Source organism: Ictidomys tridecemlineatus, chromosome 3, assembly GCF_052094955.1.
Source record: "Ictidomys tridecemlineatus isolate mIctTri1 chromosome 3, mIctTri1.hap1, whole genome shotgun sequence".
Taxonomy (NCBI): Eukaryota; Metazoa; Chordata; class Mammalia; order Rodentia; family Sciuridae; genus Ictidomys; species Ictidomys tridecemlineatus.
In genome coordinates, this window is record NC_135479.1 from 141,171,775 (window position 1) to 141,180,483 (window position 8,709).

Below are 8,709 nucleotides of genomic sequence, written 5' to 3' on the forward strand. Positions count from 1 at the left end.
AGTATTCTAATGCTACCCTGTTCACCTCACTTCTTCTCATCACCTCAGCATGTTATTCTCATTTTAGCACAAGAAGTGTGAGTACAATAAGATATATTTTAAGAGAGAAAGAGACCACATTCACATGACTTTTATTATAGTATATTATCATAATCATTCTATTTTATTGTTATTAAACTTACTGTGCCTTATTTATAAATCAAACTTTATCATAGGTAAGTATGTATAGGAAAAAACATAGCATGTACCATGTTCAGTACTATCTGAAGTTTCAGACATCCACTGGTGGGGGTTTGGAATGCATTCCATGTGGATAATGCGGAACTACTAAAGAAATAAAAGAGATGTTTGCCCTTTTTAAACTTTTTTTTTCAGTGTTGGGAATTTTTTAATTTTTCTTCTAGGTGAATCCTTTTCTGAAGGAAACCCCCCCAGTATCCCAGCTTGATAAATGCAGGAAGGACCAAATAGTGCAAGGACCAGATAAAATATTGGTTAAAATATTTTAAAAACTTATTCTATCATACTTTTGCCAGTCATAGAATCTTTTCAACAACTTTATGATTTAACCATTTAGGAAACATTCAGAGAGGCTGGGGCTATATATACAACTGGAAGCAGAATTTGAATTAATGTTTATTTGATTCTAGAACCCAGTTCTTATCATCTTACCATAAACTACCTATAGGTTTTTAGAAGTGTAACTTGAATGTTTCAGACTTTATCAGCGTATGGGTGCAAATGAGTTCACAATAATACTTATCCAAAATTTTGCTGGCAGGTCACCCTTACTTACTCACACAGAATCTCAGCTTCCTGGGCTGGGGATGAGGCTCAAGCGGTAATGTGCTCGCCTGGCATGCGTGCGGCCTGGGTTCGATCCTCAGCACCACATACAAACAAAGATGTTGTGTCCACCGATAACTAAGAAATAAACACTAAAAAATTAAAAAAAAAAAAAAAAGAATCTCAGCTTCCTTCAAAATGTTTCCCAAAAAGACCAATAGAGTAAAGGAATAGGATCAAGAGAGAAGGAGGAGAGGAGGGGATTGAAAGTACTGGGGAATGAAACCTACCAAATTATGTTATGTTCATTTATGAATATGGTATAATGAATCCCACTATTATGTTAGTTTAATGCACCTTAAAAATGGGCAAGTGAATTAACACACTTCTCAAAATAAGATAAACAAATGGCCAACAAACATTGGAAAAATGTCCAACATCTTTAACAATAAGAAAAATGCAAATCAAAACTACTCTATCTTGCTTCAATTTGAATGGCAGTCATCAAAATACAAATAATAATAAATGCTCAAGAAGATGTGGAAAAGTGGACACTTTTTCACTCTTGGTGGGATTGTAAATTAGTACAACCAATATGGAAATCGGTATGGAGGTGCCTCAAAAAACAGGAGTGGAACCACTCTATGACTCAGTATCCTCAGTATTTATCCTAAAGAATTAAAGTCATCATACTGTAACAATATATGCATACCCACATTTATAGAAGCACAATTCACAACAGTCAAACTATGGAAACAGCTTAGGTGTCCACTGATGAATGAAAATGTAGTATAAATACACAATGAAGTTTTATTTGACGATAGAGAAGAATGAAATTATGTCATTTACAGAAAAATGAATGGAAGTTTAGAGCGTTATGTTATGCAAAATATGCCAAACTCATAATGTCAAGGGTTGCATGTTTTCTCACATACATGGAATCAAGTTGTGGGGAGGAATCTTATGAAAATAGAAGGGAAACCAGTAGAACAGAGGAAGGGGACTCAGGGGAGGGAGGAGAAGAGGGAAAGGGAAGGTAATGGAAAATAAAGTTGACCAACTTATATTATTAAATTGTGTGCATGTACAAATACGTAACAGTGAATTTTGTTATTATGTATAATTATAATACAGGATTAAAAAGAAAAAAAGAACAAATTCACTCTATTAAATATTGTTACTCTCTTGTCTCTTTGGCAAGGAAAACTGATACACAAATGCTGCTTGTTGTGCTAAGGTAATAAAGTCCTTGTTCTCTGACCCAAGAATCTCATGTCTTCTGCCAACATCCATGAAACAGTAATAGATTCATTTATTACAAGTAGGGTAAAATCAACTCCCAGGCCTGGCACATGGCACAGGCTGGAAATCAGGTGTTATGTGGTGGAAGGAACTCTTCTGAGTCCAAAAAGAATTGGCTGCTATAGAAGTGGCAGGCATAAAAAGCAGGTAAAGCTAGGGGAATCCAAAGAAGAATCTCTCTTCAAGTCTCTTAAGCCATCCTACCACTCGCTTGAAACTGAGCCATCAAACAAGAGTGGGTTGATACTAAAACCCAAATCTATACACAAATGCATTCTGTTCCCTCTTTCTCTCTCACCACAGAAAAGCCATCTTTCCTCCAATGTAACCTGTTTCCTCTTTTGCCTGCGTATGTATAAAAAAGTTTCTTTTCAAATGAGCCTTCTCCAATGACATTTAAGGACACCCAGGTGTTCTCTTCCTCACTCTAGCTATGCCCTAGCCCCAACACCACCTTCAGAATCAAACTTCTCTACCTTATTGGCTATACTATCATTTATTTTTTCGCCTCATATTTGCTTCTGAACCTACTCCAATCTCATCTGCTCACACTGTACCCAACCCAATTTTACTGGGGTCACTCACCTAAGACATCAAAGTTGCTAATTGCTATAGATGTTCACCAGTCTTTTCATTAGAATCTGGCTCACACCTTCCTTAGTACAGTCTCCTATTAGCTTTGATAGTGACACACCTGGCTTTTCTCTAGCTCTCTGATCTTCTTTTCCTCTGCAGCTTATGCTTCTTTATGGGTCACTCAATCTGCCCTCAAGGTTGCCCAGGCTCAGCTCTCTCTTCCTTTTTTTTCTTTTTTTTTAGTAGTTGGACACAATATCTTTATTTATGTATTTATCTTTATGTGGTGTTGGGGATCAAACCCAAGGCCTTGCCCTTGCTAGGCGAGAGCTCTACTGTTGAGCCACAACCCCAGCTCCCCTTTCTCTTCCTTTTTAGCATAGGAAGTCTTACCATATATTCAGCATAAATTACCAGAAATAAATCACATGTGATTTATACGTTTTAGTTGTTAAGTATATTTAATTCTTCTGTTTTTAAAATTTATGCATTTATGTATTTATTTATTGGGTACTGGGGATTGAACTCAGGGGCATTCAACCACTGAGCCACATCCCCAGTCCTATTTGTATTTTATTTAGAGACAGAGTCTCACTGAGTTGCTTAGTGCCTTGCTGTTTGCAGAGGGTGGCTTTGAACTCCCAAGCCCCTGGGATTATAGGCATGTGCCACCATGCCGGCCCGACCTTATGTTTATTTTATATAATTCATATTTCACAAGGCAACACATGAATTGCTTGAAAGAACATGAGTCTTAGACTTATTTGGATACAAACCCTGACTTTTCCTTCTGCCAGAATCACCTCAGGAAGTGTCAACTGCTCCAGTCTCAATTTCTTTATAAAACTGAGAGAACTATTCCTTTTTTTAAAAAATCCTCTTACAAGGTATGTAGAACTGCACTTAATCCCTTCCTTTTCTCCTAAATAATGTTAAAAAAAAAAGAGAGAGATCATGCTTCCCTCTCTATACCAGGTTAAATAACAAATGAATTAAACACTGAAATATGAAAAATAAAACTACAGTATTGGTGAGAGGGAGTGAAAATTTGTATGTGTAGTGAGAAAATATATTAAACAAAAATTCAAAATTCATTTTTAAAAAGATTGAAAAAATATCAAGATTAAAAACTTCACCATGGCAAACATAAGAAACAAAAAGTTTCATAATCTAAGTCAAATGTCAAAACAAGATCTCCACTCTCTGACCCCAAATCTGAGTTTATACTTAAGTCACAGGCATAGTCGCATTGCACAAAGAACCTGTCTATCTCATTGATGTCATATGGTTTTAGGAGGTGTGATTGCATCGGTTGTGTTGGCTATAGAGGCAGAGGAGCTTTAGAGGTGTGTTTCCTGAAGTGAGACCACCAATGATGAGCTGATCTCAAAACACGAGACTGTCACCGATTGGTTTCCAGAAGTCAGTGGTTTACAGAAGTGTGTTCAGTGAACCAAATTGTCATTGATTAAACAGGTATATAACCTATAACCTATTTTGGTGGTTGCTTGTTAGAATGGTGCTGGTCATCTATTTATTTATTTATTGGTACCAAGGATTGAACTCAGGGGCACTTGACAACTAAGCCACATCCCCAGCCCTATTTTGTATTTTATTTAGAGACAGGATCTCACTGAGTTGCTTAGCACCTCACTGTTGCTGAGGCTGACTTTGAACTCAATCCTCCTAAGGTTCCTGAGCTGCTGGGGTTAAAGGTGTGCACCACCATTCCCTGCTCAAGTTTTCTATTATTTGTAATCAAAATTATGCCTATTGCCATCAATGTAGTAGGAAGCAGCGGGAGGAAAAGGAGTCCATTCTTAGATTTTTAATTTTAAAGACTCTAAGACTTCAAGGTGGGAAAACAAAAACAAAAACTCGGGATATGGACAACAAGTTAGAAAAAGATCCTCCTGCCTCAGCCTTCTGAGTTGCTGAGATTACAAGGCATGCACCACTATGCTTGGATTGTTTTCCAGTCACTCTTGCAATCCTGAGATTTTAAACACTATTTTCAATTCAATACATTTAGAATTTAATTAGTGACAGCATTTCAAGTTTGTAGAAGTAGAATCTCTTTTTTTTTTTAAAGAGAGAGTGAGAGAGGAGAGAGAATTTTTTTTAATATTTTTTAGTTCTCGGGGGACACAACATCTTTGTTGGTATGTGGTGCTGAGGATCGAACCCGGGCCGCACGCATGCCAGACGAGCGCGCTACGGCCTGAGCCACATTCCCAGCCCCAGAAGTAGAATCTCTTGCACATTAAAACCAATTTGATTTAGTGTCAGTGCCTCTTGCTAGCATTGTTACACATGTCCTCTATCCTGATCTTTTGTAATCTAGGTTTACTCCAGAGAGTTACTTCATTATGTTCTAGTTCCAATTACTTAAATGCCCTCCTTTTAATAGAGAAAATGAATTATATCCTAGTGTTCTATTATTTCTAGGGGGTATCCTACTAGAAGCTCTGGGAATTTAATGATGATGTCTAGAGGCTTGATTTTATATGGAGAAAATAAGAAAGAGGTGTTCTTGGCATCTCCGTACATGAAGAATTGCAGGGATTTGTAGGGTTTGTAGGGAGTCAGGAAAATGGGACAATGATAATGGTAGCTTCAAGTGACTGCCAGTCTGTGTGGGGGTGAGGCACACACAACTTTGTTTTCTGAATCATCAGTTCTGGTCTTAATCAGGGCAAGAGAAACTAAACAATTGGGTTTTCTACATGTCCTTGAAGGTTCTCCACTTTTCTTCCATTGATCTTTAATGAGGTTTGACCTCTCCTGGGAATTCGTGGATAAGCATCTTTTTAAAAAAAAAAAAAAATTAGAGCTTTATAGTTATACATAATACTTGAGTTCATCCTGACAAACGCATACATGCATGTAAATCAGTTTCAGTTCATGACCCACCCCCCTTGGATAAACATCATTTCCCCACACATAATACTACTCCATCTTGTCAAGATAGAAGCTTCCAGGTTTTTGCCTTAGAAATTTCTGGATATATTAGTCTAAAATCTGTTAAAGGAAAATATCTTTGATGTGTTTTCCTACCCCCATGTCTTTTTTCCAACCTGCTATTCTAAATTCTGCTGTTAAAAAAAAAAAATTCCCAGAGTCCTTTGCCAGCTGGCTTCCTACTAAATTTTATTAATGAGTTTCTTTTTTTATATTCCTGCCAGTATAGCTCAGGCAGTGGTAGTTGACTCAACCTCCAAATTCTTTCAACTCTAGTTCTAGAGATAGACTAATTGGGCCATTTAGGAAGTACCAACAGCAACTGGGAGGTGTTTCCTGGGTATGTCTACATACCCAGGCTTCAGGGTCCAACCTACCCCATACTCTAAGCTCCTACATTCTAGTAATCAAAAATAAAAATGACCTTTTTGTTTCTCAGCTTTGAGGGTGGCAGCCACTTTCTGAAGTTATAATCTTTGGCTTATTTCAGTGTTCCTTTTGTCCTATCACCTGTATAACTAATTCCCTAAGCTGAAAGCCCACTGTTGAAATACTGTGGTTTTTAATTTCTTAACTGGACCCTGATCAATATACCCAGCATAACCTACCTTTGTTAGTATATAACTGAATAGGAAGCAGACCTCCCTTCCTGATCCTGGAACTCAGAAAAATTTTTAGTTTAACCTTAAGTAAAAGAGACAAATTTTTTTTTGGGGGGGGGTACTGGGGATTGAACCCAGGGGTGTTGTACCTCTGAGCTACATCCCTGCCCTTTTTATTTTTTGAGACTGGGTCTTACTAAGTTGCTTAGGACCTCAGAGGCTGGCCTTGAACATTTGATCTTCCTGCTTCATCCTCCTGAGTTGTTGGGATTACAGGCATGTGCCACCATGTCTGACCCTTTTATTGTTCTTAATATAAATGATACAAATGATGGGTAGGACAGACTCAATTTATGATCCCTGAGAGTGAGCCTTCTTAATTGAAATCTCAGGAATGGATCCTAATTTGTTGCAGCCTGGGACCACATAAGTCAAGTTGAAGAGAAATGTAAAAGGAGAAGAAATCTGGATTCTTTAAGTCCCACCCATTGAACTCAGGGTCTATGTTTCTTCAAGTCCTTCTAAGACAAGAGAATATTCTAGGGGGAAAAATTGTACTCAAAATGTACCTATTTATTTTTGTAGTATTGGGTATTGAACCCATGCCTTGTGCCTGCTAGTTAAGAGCTTTATCACTGAGCTATACCCCCCCCACACAGCCTTACAATTTTAAATTGTGATTATTATGATCTTTACACAGGAAGAAATGGGTAAACATGTAGTACTGGGGTGGCTCAACTCCCCAATCCTCTTCTGTTTTTTTGTTTTGTTTTGCTTTGCTTTTTCTCAAAGCTAGGATCTCATGCACTAAACCACACTCCTAGCACTCTATGAACCCAGGGGTGCTCCACCACTGAACCCCATCCCCAACTGTTTTTGAGACAGGGTCTCACTAAATTGCTGAGGCTGACTTTGAACTTGTGATCCTCCTGTCTCATCCTCCTGTGCTGCTGGGAATACAGACCTGTATCATTGTGCCTGGCTCCAATCTTTTTAATTCAAAAATTTTAGTGTACATTTTGCACAACTTTATTCATACCACATATTTAGGCTAATATAAAAACTTGTGCAAGTCACAGAAATTTTGAGAGTCGGTTTTCTTTGGAGCAAAGTCTCTTGTGACCTGGCTGGGAAGAGGTGAGAGGAATGATCAATAGATGAAAGATAACTACAATTTACTGGATGTTGATCTGAGGATTTATGGGAGCATGAAGTCATTGATCAATCCAAAAAGTGACCTCCAAAAGTGAACTGATGGGGGTTGGGTTGTAGCTCAGTGGTAGAGTGCTTGCCTAGCACAGGTGAGGCATTGGGTTCTATCCTCAGCACCACATAATATTTTTATAAAAAAATATTTAAAAGAAAGGAGTGGACTGATGGATTAGTGGGAGAGGAGGTTAACCAGGATGATCATTTTTGTTACTACCTGAGCCAAGTGCTCCAAGCATATTAATTCCCTTAACTCTTCATAGCAATTCTGTTGGTGACCTTATGATTTCTATTATACAAATGGAGGCAATGAAAGTTAAGTAGCTGCCCCAAAGTCACACAGGTAGAAACCAAATCAATAAGGGAATTGTTTTCTCTCTTTCTCTCCTGCTCTATGTGCCCTTGTTTTTATAGTTTAATTACCAGCCCTGGGCTGGGGTTGTGGCTCAGTGGTAGAGTGCTTGCCTAGCATGTGTGGAGCACTGGGTTCAATTCTCAGCACTACATAAAAATAGAGGTATTGTGTCCATCTACAACTTAAAAAAAAAATCATTCTTGGCCCTAGAAATAGTTAGCATGTCTGATTTGGCCGTTGGGATGGCCTGCAGACTCCTTATGGGGCTTTCCATTGAGAATCTGTTCTGTTCAATAGAGTTCCTTCCACTGGCAGATCCTAATTCTACTCTACTCTTTTGTCTTATCAGCACAATGAACCTGATAACAACTCTGTGCCTTTCATTAGAGGTTTTCAGTCTCCCACTTTTAGCTTCTGCTTAGCAGTCTTCTGCAGTCTTTTTTTTTTTTTTTTTTTTTTGAGAGAGAGAGAGAGAGAGAGAGAGAGAGAGAGAGAGAGAGAGAGAGAGAGAGAGAGAGAATTTTAATGTTTATTTTTTAATTTCCGGTGGACACAACATCTTTGTATGTGGTGCTGAGGATCGAACCCATGCTACCACTTGAGCCACATCCCCAGCCCTGCAGTCTTCTTGATGGGGAAACCAGTCACATGGTAGACCCTCAAATCTCCTAGGTACTCCAGTCTCAGGAGATGGCCAAGAGCTGTCAGTTTCTCGGTTCATTAACAGCGTCCCTATTTCTTGTCTTATACTTAGAATATCATCATGCTACCAGAGAAAAGGTGGTTGTACATATTAATTTGTATTTCTTAAGCTCCCCTTTTTCTAGTGTTAGCCTTTTAAGTCTTTAGTTTCAGTAGCTCATTAGTGCTTTTTTAAAAAATGTTTTTAGTTGTAGATGGACACAATATCTTTATTTT